The following is a 16,536-nucleotide window of genomic DNA, read 5'->3' as shown; positions in this document are numbered from 1 at the left end:
TAGGAAGGAAATATTCAAGATCAAACCCACTAGTGGAGGGAATGTGAGCCCAATTCAACGACATGTGCAAGAGCAGTTGGATGGGTTGTTGTAGGGAGAGATTCACCTAGTTCTTCTAGTGCCCAGCCCTGGCGAATATTCGGTTCAGAACTCTTGGCAGTTTCTGGGGCGGTGTCAAAATGCTTCATGGAGGACATAAGAAGGTTTATTTATCTAAGCAAATGATTTACAGTGTCGGCCCCGAAATAAGTAGTTCCTATCCTGCGGTATTCTGGCAAAGGAAATTATAGCCGTGAAGAAAGCAGTAGAAATTCTAGAGGAAGCTACCTCATGCTGCAGAGACACCATTATATATGTGGATTATCAGATGGTGATTAAGGTAATAATAAAGAAGTTACGTGGTATGAAACAAGCATTGGAAAACTTTGCTCAGGCCGGACCATACATCTGTACTGGGATCTCGGTCACCTGTTTCTACAACAATGATCTCTAATGTTCTGTGTGGGCATCTATTTATTTTATTTTATAATTGATTAAAAAATGTTAAGTTAATGTTATCACTTTCTATGAATCTAATATATAAAAATCTTCTGTCACGGTGTTAGAGGCTTAACTCCTCCGAAACGGCTGAACCGATTCTCATGATATTTTGTGAGCATATTGGGTAGGTCTGAGAATAGGCTACGTGCCTAGGGTCTTGAGATCAAAACGTGGACCAGGGTACCCCTAGAATGTGTTTATACAATATGGATATCAAATGAAAGCTGTTGATGAGTGATTTAGTAGAGGACACTTTTCATACCCCTGGGTGACTAGGGTCTGTAGCTATAGGCCAAACGTGGGCCCGTAAAAGCCTAGACAATGTTTTTACATTGTGGGTATCAAATTGAAGCTGTTGATGAGTGATTTAGTACAGGGTAGCTTTCATACCTATTGGTGACTAGGGTCTCGAGATATAGGCCAAAACGTGGATCAGGGTAACAATAGGATCTGTTTTTACATTATGGGTATCAAATTGAAGATGTTGATGTATGATTTAGTACAGAGTAAGTTTTACACCGCTGGGTGACTCCGGACTCGAGATATAGGCCAAAACATAGACCCGTATACACCTAGAATGTGCTTTTATATTATGGGTTTCGAATTGAAGCTGTTGATGTGTGCTATAATACAGAGCAAATTTTAAACCGCTGATTGACTAGGGTCTCGAGATATAGGCCAAAACATGGATCCGGATACCCCTAGGATGTCTGTGTATTATGGATATTATATGAAAACTGTGGCTGAGAGCTCTAAAGTTCATTGTGATATTCGATTTAGTCGCATTAACCTGGCAAAACTGATAAATATGCATGTGAAGCCGAAATAAAGACAAGAGTTAATAATACCCACATACCTATTTACATACGTCCTATTCTATTTGCCTGACATTTCGTATATAAATTTGCATATATTAGTATTTACGGTGCTTTTTTCCGGGAAGTATACCAGAGACGGACTGGGACTGGGATTAGAACTAGGACTGGCACTGAGACTAAGACTAAGACTCGGAGTGGGACTGGAACTGATACTCGGAATGGGATGGAACAAAATACATACTACCCTCTCGGACTGGCAATAAGATATGAAGAAGAATGAGAAAAAATTGAGAGAAGAGAAAAGAGAAAAGGAGACTGACAAAGAGATAGAATGAGACGAAGATGGAGATAGATGAAGCGAAAAAGACAGAGGGAGGAGTGAATAAAATTAGTAGGAAAAAGTGTAGAGGGTAGGGCAGAGTTAGACGGAAAAAGCTTATTTATATGTATGCAGATAAAACAAATTTAGGGCAGAACAACCTCTGCCGGGTCTGCTAGTAACACTATAAAAGACATATTCTTACTTGTGTACAAATAATAAATTGAAATTTAAAATGACAGAAGGTAAGGAAAAACCCAATGTGTTGATAAAGAAGGACGCAGCACCCGCTGAATCGGCGGAAGATATCCCAAACCATTTGGAAAAAATCAAAGGGAGTGCGGAATTGTATCATATCCATCAAGCAGGAAAGTCATGTGGAACAGCGCGGGACTACATAGTTTCTAAGATCATGTGCCAATCATGCGATACTAGACTTACAAATTGACTCATATCATTGAAGAGGGTAGAGGTAATGCTTACGATGGGCGTACTAACTCGAAACTGCCTTGTGGCGTCACATGCTTATAAGTAACAGTAACAGCAGATGTAGGAAGTGCGAACTGTAGAAAAAAATTGTTGAGCACGTTCTGTGTTAGTGTCCTACGTTCGCCAGGTCAAGGCTCCAGCTAAAAGAGGCGGCAAAGTTGCTACATCTTGAGGCAGCAACTACGCTAGGTCTTAGAAAACTTACACTTTTTTTCCCAGAAGATGGCGTTGTTCTATAACATAAATACTGCCAGCTAATTTGGCTTTTCTGGGAACACTATAGACATATTCAGTCAATGTGTGGTAATTGAAAAGTCAGTTCAACCTTACCTACCCTTATCAAGCATTTTTAGGTAACACGCGAGGAGAATGTGCATAAAAATGTTGCCTGGAGTGCTCCTTCGATCTGGTCTCTTAGGACGGGCCGCACAGCATTCGAACAACCAAAGCTGTGTTTATCAATCAGTGGTTGGGTGAGAGGCTAAATATGCCTGCAACAACGAGGAGAAAGCTTACTTTATATCTCCTAATAAGCCTTTTAAAATAAAGTTCAATTGTTTATAAAATTGACATAAATTCAAGGTATTTGAAGACAACAAATATTATTCTAAAAATACTAAACGAAATTTATTTTAAAGACAAACAAGTAGTATCAAGGGTCAATAACATTTAATTTAGGGAATATCATCCTCTTTCACTTACCACTAACTTCAAATCTTTCAAGTTTTATGTGCGTTAATATTCCCGTTACTTAAACAATTGCCATATGCACGCAAGTATTGCTGCTGAACCGTTCTAGTCGACAGCCATAACCCGTAAATCAGCGTTGACTTGATCCCGGTCTCTAAATGGTGTTATGTCTGTGGCTTATTGCGGTTTCAGCTTATCTGCTTATGACAGCTTTCCACCCAATATGTGAAAATATAAAATTAAAAAAAAAACATTAAAAAATCTAAAAAAATATATCTTATTGCTCTTATGTACGACGATTACGTTTATGTGTGCGTGTGTGTGTGTTGGCGATTATGCATATTTACTTTGTAAAGCATAACCAAAAATATGGTTAACCTAAAGCAGACCAAAAGTTATATAAACAGACAATGGTTGAATGGCATGAAAAGTAGCAAATACGTGAAAAGTATGAGAAAATGATGTTAGACAATGAAAAGGATCTAAGTAAGAATAACTAAGACGTAGTGTGAGTGAAATAAATTCGTGTATATAAAATGTAGAAAATTCACCAAATGTTGCTTTTGGAATAAAAATTTAAAATGCAAAGCTTCACTGCGTAGCTAGAGAGGAGAGAGAAAACAAGTATTGCATTATTTACTGTTTTTCAATTACTCATTATAATCATTTCGCTTATTACCACACAATACAATAAATAAACACTACATAAATAGTTAATAACATTATTGTACTCCACTGGATTTATTTTGTACGCGGTTACAAATAAAAACACATCGAGCACGACTTTTATGCACGTAAATCATAGATGGGCATTATGCAGCAGAAGGTACGAATGTGTATCATTACATTTTTTTAGAATGATGTTGCAATTAAACGTGAAATAACAAATTCAATAACTTTATTCATAATATTCATAAATTTTTTTTTCAAGTACCGCTTCAGCAATGCTATCACGTTTTATTTTCTAAAAATATTGATGCCCTGTTAGTTCTTCTCAGTTCTGTCGTATGGCGAGTTTTTGTGCAAGGCCTTAATGCAGATGCGGCACTAAACATTTGTTATGTCACACCGTTTACAAGCTATCTCAATTTTTAGTAATTTCGTGAATCTTCGCGAATAGTTACTGCGGAATTCAAGGGGTTAAGCGCAATACAAAGCTTTATAACTTCAAAGCTTCCGAAACCCAATTGTCAACCTCACCTACGCGACGGGAATCCTGTTACAAATATGAATGTATTATACATATATTTAGCAGGCCAGGCTCTGACGACCCCAAGTTCCTCATGGAACTAGGGGTTGAGGGCGAGGTGGCGTAGAAGGTTTAATGTAGTCATATTAATCGATCACGCGTTGGTCGGGCTAGTACCTTAACGGTGATTTGTTATCGGATCTATATGCGGCAAAGGAACATCAACTCCCCAATACCTTCGGAGAGTGTCTTTGTCATTAATATAACAACAACAACAATATTTACTGGGGTTTCTTCTACCACGGGAGCCCTGTGTAACGAAGCAATTTCCCAGAGAAATCCGATAAACATCTGCCGTACAAAGTGTGCTCACGAATCATGCAGCTGATAACTACACTAATCACTTCTCCCAGTTCCTTCCTAAGATAAACTTTTGACCTATCGAAGTAACAGATTATTGAAACCAAATGTTTCGCTTGCGATATTTATCACGACGTATTTAGAATAATGAAACGAAACGCAGAAGTTCGCGAAACGCAGAAGCTCGAGATGGTTACAAAACCGGGGCAGAGTCTTGCAAAAGTTATAATGGGGACCTTGCAATTTACGTACACAGTATTCTTAAATTGAGGAACTTTCCCTCATCGCTAGATAACCATGGAGTAAGCGAATTCAACACGAGCTGATGACGGAATTAACGTTCCACCATCCGAGTGCGACGAAGCAGTAATATCAATATACCGTGCTAAGAATAATAAGGAACCAAGTAGCGACGGACTACTCGCCGAGCTGTGAAAACACGAAAGAGCTGGTAAAGAGCATTCCTGCGGAATGCAATTTAGACTAAAATATAGAAGAAATCTGATCCCATAAACCAAAAAACTATCTACGTTGTTTTATATCGTGTATAATGTTCTACCTAGCGCATTGAGTGAAAGACAGACATGGTGAACATACTAGCTTCCAGTACTTTTCGTTGCCCCAACCCTTGGATACACTCGCTATAAGAAAAACTACATGCGCTCTCTCTTCGGAAACTTTTGAGCAGTGTTTAAGAGCTCCAAAAGGGTTTGCTTGAATGCCGCTGTGTCTAAATTCAGTTCACCGCTTTGCTTGTAAGACCTTGCCAAATGACGTTGAACGAAACACCACCAGCTCGGTAAGGACTGGGAAGGACATCTTCGAGCAATTCTCAGACAAGGTGACTCCTTTCTTACGATATTTTAAACCTAATGCTGAAGACGGTCATTATAGAAAGAGATTTAAACTGTGATATATTAAAAGTCAGTGCAATTTCTACCGTATTTTTATGATACTGACATCATTGAGCTTCATAAATGCTCCTACAGTTCTCTCTCCTCTGTATTGAATAAAAGGGTAGACAAAATGGGTCTTTAGTTTAATCAGCACACGGCGAAGTACTGACTGTCATCGAAGAAAGAGCCAGTGCACTTACACCTTGGAAGCCAGGTCACTGTTGACGGATATACATTTGAGACTTTGAAGGACTTCATCTATCTGGGAAGCTCTAATAACAACACAACTAATGCTCGGTTAAAAATCTAAAGCAGAATAATTCTTTTCTAATTATAGAAAAGTCCTCTCTACGAGTCGCTCGTCATACTCGTTCTGGTCAATGCCCCGTAATAATAGACGGTGTGGGACAAGATGAGATGGCCCCTTAAGTATTCGCGAGACAACTTCCCGTACATCATACATAACCCCAAAGCGTAGAGTAAACCGAAAAGGAGCTCCGAACAAGCGCCTTCTAGTATCTCTAATCGCCGGAAAATTGGAGATGAGGTGATATCCCTCTTTGCCCAAGTTTGTTTGGTTTGACGGTAGATATTTGTACTACATTAGCATTAGCTTGAAGGTGAAAAGGACATACCCAAACGTTTTTGGAAGGAAGAATTCGCTTCGTCGTGCCGTGCCTAGCAAGATCTTCTACAATATGAGTTCTCACAATGTGCCTTATTCCAGGACCCATGTAAGGTGTACACGGTTCTGTTAAGTCATCTTTTGAAGGGATTTGGGACATCTTGGTGATGGTGCAGTGTAGCCAAGAGTACAAATTTTCTTGTGCATACTGTGCATTCCTATCTGAGCAGCAGCTTCCATGATAGCTGGTGCTTCTGCCTAGAAGGCTCCGTGACGTTACGGAAGAGAGTTGGAAGTTTTCTCCTTTGAATAGACCCTCCTAAAACTCTCCCGCTTTCAGCTGGAGACTACACCCGGTCACCCTTGTTGGGAATCTTTACCCTAAATGCTGCCGCCAGAAACCAAAGGGTTAGCGAATTTGCATTTTGGTAACAACACCACTGTTGGCAGCCATATTTTCGTATTACTGAAAGACTTCATTAAGCTGAAATGCAGCATTAAAAAAAATAAAAATTTCTGCCTAAAAATCTCTCAGCAAACGGAATTCATGCTCAGAAGCATGGACGTGAACCATATCAAGCGAAGCGGTTGTGCGAAAAGTTCTTCGAAAGGCTTACGAACCTTTACGTGTTAATGAAGACATTTGATGAAGAGGATGTAATGATGAGCTGTACAATTTTTACGAAGACATAACCATGATATGGCGAATTTAAACAAAGTGGACACGCTTACTGAGTTGGGCTAGTGTTACCAACTGGCACCAGTTAGCCCATTGTAAAGGCGGGGAATGAATCGTTGAACGACCTGAACGTATTCATCTTGTTTTGTTGCTTTTTCGACAAGGTAGTTATTCATGTATATTGGATAGATTTTCAGATATTCCCCGTCAAATTTGGGTTGAAGACAACCTGATTTCAGCGTTTTGCCATCTTCAGTTTCACTTTCGAAACAACGAGAAATGACACTGAAGATAGCCTGACGCCGAAACGGTTTTTTCTCCAAACCAACTTTGAAAAAAGATGGCGAAAAATCGTTCCATATATCTTGCCTAAATCATTTGGATGGTGGAGCGCCAATTTTCTCGAGCTTCAGGTTTTAGAAGTCCCCAAATCTAAAGCTTCGTTTGCTTCGGAAGAGATCGGAGAGCTCTTACTTTAACCTGACGGAGTTGGTGATGTTATGCGGGCAACTTTAATTCAGGCATAGATGCATACAAGCAGAGTCTTCCGCGTTTTCAAAATCAGCTTTATTTTTTATTGGACGTTGTGGTAGCGCACTACGCTCAAGTGACCTAATTAAACCAGGCTAATCCTGTTCATGTGTCCGCACCCCGTGGAACAGCCGTTAGGCATAACGTAACGTGGGGAATGCGATTTAGTCGCCGCTACTTCGTATGCGCATTTCTCTGCGCCCCCTTTCAGCTTGTATCAATTTCGTCATAACTACAAAGGCCATCTTGCTCACAGCAGTCCAACAATCGATTTGTCCGCCCATTAGGAGAACTAAATTCCTAATTGAAGGCTCCTCTCCAAAAACTCTGTGCACAGAGAGTCTTTCGCTGTGAAAACGAGGGCAGTGAAACATTACATGTTTTCCGCTTTCCAATTTGGAGGGACAGTGTGGACAGAAAGGATTCCCGTCTGTCCCACGCTTATGTAGATATTCATTGAAGCCACCGTGCACTATCAATATCTGTATGAGGTGGTATTTTAGTTCGCCGTGCTTTCGCTCGTACCATTCCGCTATATTCCGAACTAGCTTGAAAGTCCAACGCAATTTCTCGATTCTTCCCACCGTTCTTGCCACCTGACTACTTTTCGTAATCTTCCGCTTTTCTAGCATCTTCAGATGGTCGGCTGATTGCAATGCCATACGGGTCAGTTAAAAAGCAACTTGTAGGCTGACAACTAGATAAGTGAGTCTGAGCAATTGGTAAAAATTTTTTCTCTGAATGGAGGAACTTTATTAAATTTAGGTAGAATTTCTCTTCACTTCATTATTCCCGCTGACGCAAAATGCACATCTATGATAGGAATATTTTATCTTTACCTATTGAGCGTACTGAGCACATCCGGCTTAAGCAAGTTCCAAGCAATCAGCGCACAGTCAACACAAAAATCACTCAGGTTCATAAGAAATACGTACGTGCAACAAAAATGCAGAGAAAAAAAAACAACACAAAAACCCAAAAATAATAACATTAATACAACGAATAGCAACAAAGAAAAAAAAGTAAAATAATATTACGGTTGAACCACAAAATCAAAATACTTGCAAACTGTCTTTTCTTTATATTATTCAATACACGCTCTCACTGCGTTAAAAGATTTTTTTCTACATCTTTGCATTGTTATTGTTGTTTTGATCTCAATCTGTCCATTTGCTATGCACATCTAAAAAAATGCGCGTGGTTGCCACATTAACGGCAGTTTCTAAAACAGTCACGTAATTTCTTCAGTAATAATCACTAAAGTTTTTTGTGTTGTTGTGCCTTCGAAATTTTTGTGTTCCAAAATATAATAATGCTTTGTATAATGCAGTGCTCGTGCAATTGTTTTGGGTTTATTTGGTGAATTATGATATTTATTGACCTGACAGTAGATTAGGCTAGTAAAATGCAAATATAGATACATACATATGTACATAGAATAAGAATATTTTTTTATAATTTTTTTGCTCAGCACGAGTAGAGCCATTAAAATTTTTTTTAAAAAATAAATGCAAAGCGCGCTAAATTCCGAAGAGATGTTTTGGCCCAGCTTCTCTTGCAATTTGCGTTGTGCTTTGTTTTTATTTATCCTACAATTTGGCGGGCACAATGAGTTTTCATTGAGTAGCATTTTATGGCATAAATATGGGGTATTCCATCCCATTTCGACCAATTTTAAACCCGACCCCTTTAGAATTGGCTGAAAGTTTTTCTTCTTTTTCTAGCTTACGAAAGGCGTTTTTCAGAAGTTTTTCAAATTTTTTCATCCAACTCAAAAAAAGTTATGAATTTTTAAAAAAACACCGTTTTTGTTTTCAAAATGCTATAAATTTTTCAAAAATTTACCGTTTGGGATCTTTTTTTTTTTTTTAAATTTGTTTTTAAATGTACTTTTCGGAAAAAATTCAAAAAAATTTTTTAAGTTTTTTTTTGTAATTTTTCGGGTTTTGCGAGATTTTTCGAATTTTGCCCTTTATAAAAAGAAATAACAAAATTCTCGGCCCACTCCGGGATTAGTGGGTATCATTGCAGAATTGATTGAAGTATTTAAGAGAAAAAAGGGCGAAATTCGAAAAATCTCGAAAAACTGAAAAATTACAAAAAAAAAAACTAAAAAAATTTTTTTGAATTTTATCCGAAAAGTACATTTAAAAACAAATTTAAAAAAAAAAAAAGATCCCAAACGGTAAATTTTTGAAAAAGCTATAACATTTTGAAAACAAAAACGGTGTTTTTTTAAAAATTCATAACTTTTTTGAGTCGGATGAAAAAATTTGAAAAACTTCTGAAAAACGTCTTTCGTAAGCTAGAAAAAGAAGAAAAACTTTCAGCCAATTCTAAAGGGGTCGGGTTCAAAATTGGTCGAAATGGGATGGAATACCCCATATACTTCCAGTGCTTGCCAAATCATTGCCTACCCAGCTTAAAAAAACTTGTTTCTAATTTTTTGATGTTCTTTTACTCGGGGTTTGAACACAGGACCTTCGGTGTGGTAGACAGAGCAGGCAACCATTATACTGCGGCGTAGTTTCATTATTTATGGACATTATAGGGGGGCATACGAGGTGTGTTCAAAAAGTATCGCGAATTTTGTGTTTTTAAAAAATTATTTATTTATTCATGAATATCTATTTTAATATCTAATTCCCATGAGATATTATACACTTGTGCCAACGCTTGTTCCAATCTTCGAAACACTTCAAAAAATCATTTTTTTATCTTGTTCAGTTCCTCCTTCGATTTCGTCTTTATCTCGTCAATCGTTGCGTAGCGTCGTCCTTTCATGGGTCTCTTCAGTATGGTGAACAAGAAAAAGTCACAGGGGCGAGATCTGGGTAACACGGTGGCCGCGGCATCATTAATGTTTTGTTTTTGGCCAAAAAGTCGCGTCGAAATTGAGCATTTTGGTACGAATTTCGCGTCGAACCGTCTCATGCCCAAATCATTGATAAAAATCGAATGGCACGAGCCAATGGATATGTCTAGGTCCTCAGAAACTTCTCTAATGGTGATTCGATGATTGGCCAATACCATTTTCTTCATTTCATTAATTTTTTCGTCTGTTGTTGAAGTACTCGGGCACTTTCTTCGTCGTTCACATCTTCTCAGAGTTCTGAGAACATTTTGTACCACCGATAAAAGTTGCTTCGTTTCAAGGTAGCTTATCCGTATGCCGCAATCAACTTTCGGAATGCATCCGCGCACCTACTTTGGTTTTCACACAAAATTTGATACCTGTCCTTTGATCCATTTTTTTTTTTGTTTTTAATTGGTAAAAATCGCTGACGAGCCAAAACATGTGCAAGTAAAGCAGCTGTCAACAATTAAGTGAACATTCAAAATGGCCGCACTTGTCGGCATAAGTGAGAGACATGAGTACCAATATAACGCCACAAAAAAATCGAAATTCGAATATACGTAAACCGCGAAAATTCAATATTCGCGATACTTTTTGAACACACCTTGTAGATTTCAATTTCCTCTCTAGGAGTGTTAATCGAGCCTCATGGAATGTTGAGCAGAATTACATCTTGAAATGCTTTAACTATGATAGACCTTGAACTACATTAATGAAAATTCGAAGCTTTTGGAAATACGCCCTATAAGAAGGGATATGCAAGCTATCAACACTTCGCTTTAACGGAGCTCTGAAAACAACCCCGACGGCTGCACTGTATGCCATTCTGCACATTTCGCCTGTAGGCCGAAACAAATAGCAAGACGTAAACAACTGCAGTGAGCCTCATCGTGACCGTGTGGAGGACAAGGCGATACCACGTGTTTCAACGTTGGTTCCAAAGATAGTGGAAGGAGTAGCGCCTGCGGTGTACTATGCCAATGCGGAAAAAAATAGATCCTATAAGCTGACAAAGATGTGTTAGAGTGTAAGCAATCCCTGGAAAGAGTAGAGATAGAAAAAAGCATACATCTATATTGGAAATGGTAACGGAAAAGTGGATGAGCTTGCTAAAAAGTGCGTATGCGGAAGCTTGCCTCGTACACCTTCCAATCACGTTGGACGACATTAAAAGAAGATGAGAGTTGCACATGATCGACAAAGCGTATGGGCGTGTAGCCCAGCGTTGGTTGCAAAATGCAGAAGATCATGTAAAAGTCTTAGAGAGTTACTCATATGATTAAAAAGAAAGGACTGTAGGCTTATGACGGCTATTCTGACTACACACTGCCTTCTGCTTTGACATGCCTTTAATTAGGCCTATTCAGTGCTAAGAGATGTATAAAATGCGGCTTGGAGGAGGAAACGATCGAACACGTTTTGTGCTAATGCCCTGAGCTTGCAAGACTGAGACTACAGCTATAAGTTGTGGAACAGCTATCCGATCTAGAAGCAGCAACTAGCATAGGTCTCAGAAAGATTTTTGTAATTGTCAAGATCCATCAATCCAATGAAAACTTTTTTAAGGAAATATTTTCATCGTTTTAGGTAAGTGTAGGAAGTTGAAGTAAAGTAAAACTAGCTATACATTTTTAAACAATTATCTTGCTTTTCACTGTCTATTGATAAAGGATTACATATTCAAACTCGAGCTCTAGTCCAGAACAATAGTTTATATGATCATTGGTTTTTTTTTTTTAATTGTTGTTGGTTAGGTTAGGATGAAGTAGCTGCCCAAGGGCACACTTAGGCCAGTGATATAAGGCTTGTTGTGATACCAGATAAAGACACCATTACCTTTCCTTTTTTTCTTTGACGTCATGCTCCACAACATCACTCAGATTATCTTCAAATGGAGCACACAGAAAGCGCTGTCACGTTCCACTTAGTGTCGGGAGTTACATATGAGGTGAACCACCGTGTCATCCTCTTTACAACTGCTGCAGCAACGACGATAAGGCGCTCCTCACCTTTCTGCTTACCTATTTATAATGCAATGGCCAGTTAGTTTTCCTAAAAGTGTGGAAATTGTATCCCTACTTACGATGTACACGGATGGGAACTTTTAAGATCCCATTATGGCCAGGTTTCGTTCGATGTCAAACACTCCGGTGTTGTAGCCATCTGTCCTCGGCTTGACGGTGTATGAGCTCTTTAAGCATTATCTTGCATGTGGCAAAGGGCATAGCTAACCCTTCTTGGCCAGGAAGAATCTGTTTGATTACCCTGCCTAGCGAGTACATATAGCTGCAGTGCAGTTCCACTCAATGTGTCTGTCCCAGGACCAACGTGAGATGTACTCGATTGGGCTATCATCTGAAGAGATCGGCGTCAGTTTAGTTTTAGTTCAGAATTGCACAAGTAGGAACCAAGAGGTTTGATGTCAGTCTGGCTGTCGCTGTAATTAAAGCTTTATTAGCCGAAATTATGTGTGCCTATCCTGATATAAAATGTGCGTTTTGAAGTTCAAGTGCGAATTTCTTTATTCAAATATTTTCGGCTTATTTATACTAAATTATTCTAAACATATTCTTACGTACATATTTACTTTAGCTTTACATACTTACTTAGTCGAAACATATTCTTACATACATATTTACTTTAAACATACATACTTACATACTTACATACAAATCGACACAAATATGTACCTACATATTTGCGTTGAGTTGTGACGTCTGTGGGAAATGCAATATTAGCAAATTTGCCTAAAGGCAAATTTGGTTTAGTCGCGCGGTGTACACACATCTGTATTAAATCATGTGAATTGTGCTATCAGCAACAATTAGTAAATGCCTCGTTTTTTGTTGATTAAAATTTAGATTCAATTTGTTACAGGGTAGCACATTAACTGGTTTACTCATTTGGCATTAAAATTGTTGGCTGTTTACACTACACTAACTGCGGCTTCCACGTTGGCTTAAAATTCTGCCTGGCCGACGCTGCAGTGATCGGGTAGTCCGAAGGAGGGCTGGCGGTCAAGGTGCCTTGAGTAGACTCCGCCTACAACTCTACCATTTAGTACAGAGCCGTCCGTGTATATGGAAATGCTACGGTAAACAGTAAGGAAGCTATACGACTCCGACCAATCATGCTTACCGGGAATGTTTATCATTAAGTTTCCTAAACTGTTTTGATAGCACAACAAAACTGTATTTTTTTAGTATACTGGAGTGTATCGTGGTCTTGTTGTTCCAACAGTACAATTCCCATAAGCACAGAGCTGTCGTCAATAATTAGCTAGGTCTAATAGAAGGATATCAAGAATGATTCGGTGAATGAATTTGTCCTTCCAGTTCAGCTTTTTGTCCATAACTAAGCTTTGAAATGTAGTCTTATCAGTCAGGTTTAGGCGCACACCATTTAATTATGGTATGTTAAACGGTAGTATTTTGTATCGTTTGGTATATAAGACAAGCTCCACTTTATCAGAATTGACGCTGATTCTACGTCGGGAGGGCCATATGGAAATTTCTCGCAATGCCACCTGCATCAAATCGCATAAAGTTAGCGGGAACTTGCGTCTGTAAGCGATCGCTAGGTCATCAGCATATGCCGTCCTCAACTAGTATCTCTAAATAGTGATTGAAAAATTAGTTTGGAACAGAAGTTCGAAAATGTATCAGACACCCGCCATAGCTGCGAAGATAGATCCATTTCGAAATTTGTAATACCCTCATCACCAGTACACTTTAGGCTTAGCAACCTTAGAAATGGATCTATCTGCACAGCTATGGTAGGTGTCTGAAACATTTTATATATTGAACTCCAAATCAAAAAATAATTTTTATACTCAGCTGAGTAGAGCTCACAGAGTATATTAATTTTGTTCGCATAACGGCACTCCGTAACGGCATAAACTAATCGCGATAGATATAGACTTCTATATATTAAAATGATCTGGGCGAAAAAAGAAATTCATTTAGCCATATCCGTCCGTCCGTCAGTCTGCCCGTAAACACGATAACTTGAGTAAGTTGTGAGGTATCTTAATGACATTTCGTATGTAAATTCCTGAGCACTCATCTCAGATCGCTATTTAAAATGAATGAAATCGGACTATAACCTCGCCCACTTTTTCGATATCGAAAATTTCGAAAAACCGAAAAAGTGCCATAATTCATTACCAAAGACGGATAAAGCGATGCAGCTTGGTAGGTGGGTTGAGCTTATGACACAGAATGGAAAATTAGTAAAATTTTGGACAATGGGCGTGGCACCACCCACTTTTAAAAGTGGTAATTTAAAAGTTTTGCAAGCTGTAATTTGGCAGTCGTTGAAGATATCATGATGAAATTTGGCAGGAACGTTACGCCTATTACTATATGTGTTCTAAATAAAAATTAGCAAAATCGGATGGCGAATACGCCCATTTTTTAAAATAAAATTTTATAAGTCAAATTTTAACAAAAAATTTAATATTTTTAGAGTATATAAGTATTATCAACAGTCAACTCCAACATTTGTGTCCCAAGTTTTCAGCTGAGTATGTAATTTTTGGTTACACCAGAACTTAGCCTTCCTTACTTGTTTCAATTATAGAAAAATTAAAAAAAAGCAATAAATATCTTAAACATTATTTTTCTGGCCTTGAGCTCGAATTCGAACCTGGAATTTTAAAATTGTATTTCTTACTTGCAATAAACCATCCTTTTTTAATTTTTCTCTAACTTTGCATACACTCAGAAAAAACTTGAATGAAATGGCACTTAAGAAATTTTTTCCTCTTCGCATGGCCAAATTTTTATAGAATGAGGAAAACTTCCTCAATTTGAAGAATTTTTCCTCATTTTGAAGAAATTTGGCTATGCGAATAAGGAAACAATTTCTTAAGTGCCATTTCATTCCCAATTTTCTTCAATCGGGAGAAATTTTTTTCTGAGAGTAGCATGGCTTTGTTGCCAAATTTCATAATTATTAGCTAACAATCGTTGTTTATATTCGTTTTACTACATCGTTTTTTCGTCATTATTAATTTTGTTTAACCGCCATTTAAATTTCTGTTCATTTACTTCATAATTTTCATATTCAATTACTAAGATACTTAATTTTCACAGCTTGATTTTTTAGGTCATTAAGCAACATTTAAAACTTTCTTTTCCAGCACACGCAGTCGTAAACTTCATCATCAAAGGCATGTTAACCATAAATCGAAGGAAACTTTCATTGTTAGACATAGGAACAAGTAAGTATGTGGTCGCTAAAAATAATTTTACTTGTCAATTGTAAAAAGCTAAATATTCGTAGCAGAGCAGCATTGCGACTGATGAGCGCCCACAGCAGCCATTAACACGAACTCATAAACTATAAATTTTTCTTTAATTTAGATCACGCACATTCGAGTCATAAAAAACTCAACGTACGTGCAGTTGCATAAATAAGCTAACCATTGACAAAAACAAAAGCAAAACAAAAACCCGAAAGACTTTCAAAACTTGAACAATGAATACTTTGAAGTCCAAAATGTGCGTGTAACCTCAATGGTAATGTAACCCAGCTTATAACCCAAACGACCGTCTATATGTACGAGCAAGGATTGTTTGGCATTCACTGAGGAATAAATAACAAATGGAGTTTACTAGTTTTACACAAATAAGTATATGGAATTACTTTTCATTGTTAAAGGTTTCTTCTTGTTCTTCACATCTACTGTCTTGCGATTTATTTTTGTATTCTTTGCTTTTGCTTGCGTCGTCGTCATTTTGCCAAATGCGCGTTGCCCATAAAATAAAATAATGTCTAAAATGAATTTAAGCTTCAAAGTAAATCACTCGTTTGCAAGCCAAGTTCGGCTAGCAAAAGTATGAAATGTAAATAATTTTGGCGTATTAAGGGTAAGATGGTGGATCACAGTGATGGGTGAAGGCTTACTATCATGGCTAGGGGATGTGCGAGAACTTCGGGTACTTAAATGGTTTATTCAGCATCAAAAAGGCAAATGTATGTTAAAGTTTTGTTTTATTACTAAGTTGTTTTGAAAATAGAGTTGTAGCATATATTTGAAATGAATTACCTGTTTAAACACATCAAATTGCAGTAGTAATTTACCGTTAATGCTACAAGTAACTACATAAATAAGTTGAAAATGCATTGCCACGGTTTTAATGTAATTGTAGATAATAAGGTTCTGCAAAAATTAAATAGCCAACAGTGAAGTCGAAAATAGCTGAGGCAATTTGTAATCAAATTTCGTCAATCCTGAATGTAACCGTAAGGCGTAAGCATAAAGGTGTAAGATGCAAGGGGTTGTTAACCGCAATACAAAGCTTTATAGCTTCAAAGCTTCCGAAACCTAATTGTCAACTTCACCTACCCGAGTGGAATCCTGTTACAAATATTAATCTTAATATATAAAAAATACGTGTCACAACATTTTTGACCGCGATGGACTCCTAAACTACCGAATGGATTTTGAATTTGTTTTGCACCCCGTGTGTAGTTTGATCTATATTAAGAGATAGAATAGGTTATATCTCAGTTTATAGTCGCAATATTATTTTATTT

At 37.8% G+C, this 16,536-nt stretch overlaps 1 long non-coding RNA gene across 2 annotated transcripts in view; it reads left to right on the top strand.

The window, feature by feature from the left end:
• The window catches only part of LOC137244382 (uncharacterized), a 216,180-nt gene extending 200,408 nt beyond the window's left edge, over positions 1 to 15,772 (top strand). The window contains exons 2-3 of one of the 2 annotated variants that reach the window (XR_010950952.1): positions 15,137 to 15,217; positions 15,360 to 15,772. This is a non-coding gene — a long non-coding RNA (uncharacterized lncRNA). Of the gene's footprint in view, positions 1 to 15,136; positions 15,218 to 15,279 lie in introns of both variants that reach the window. The other variant, XR_010950946.1, reaches the window with a different exon arrangement.
• The last annotated feature ends 764 nt before the right edge of the window (positions 15,773 to 16,536 follow it).

The sequence above is a fragment of the Eurosta solidaginis genome, chromosome 1 (assembly GCF_040869045.1).
Source record: "Eurosta solidaginis isolate ZX-2024a chromosome 1, ASM4086904v1, whole genome shotgun sequence".
Classification (NCBI taxonomy): Eukaryota; Metazoa; Arthropoda; class Insecta; order Diptera; family Tephritidae; genus Eurosta; species Eurosta solidaginis.
Note: the sequence above shows the minus strand (reverse complement) of the source record. Positions and strands in the feature narration are given on the sequence as shown.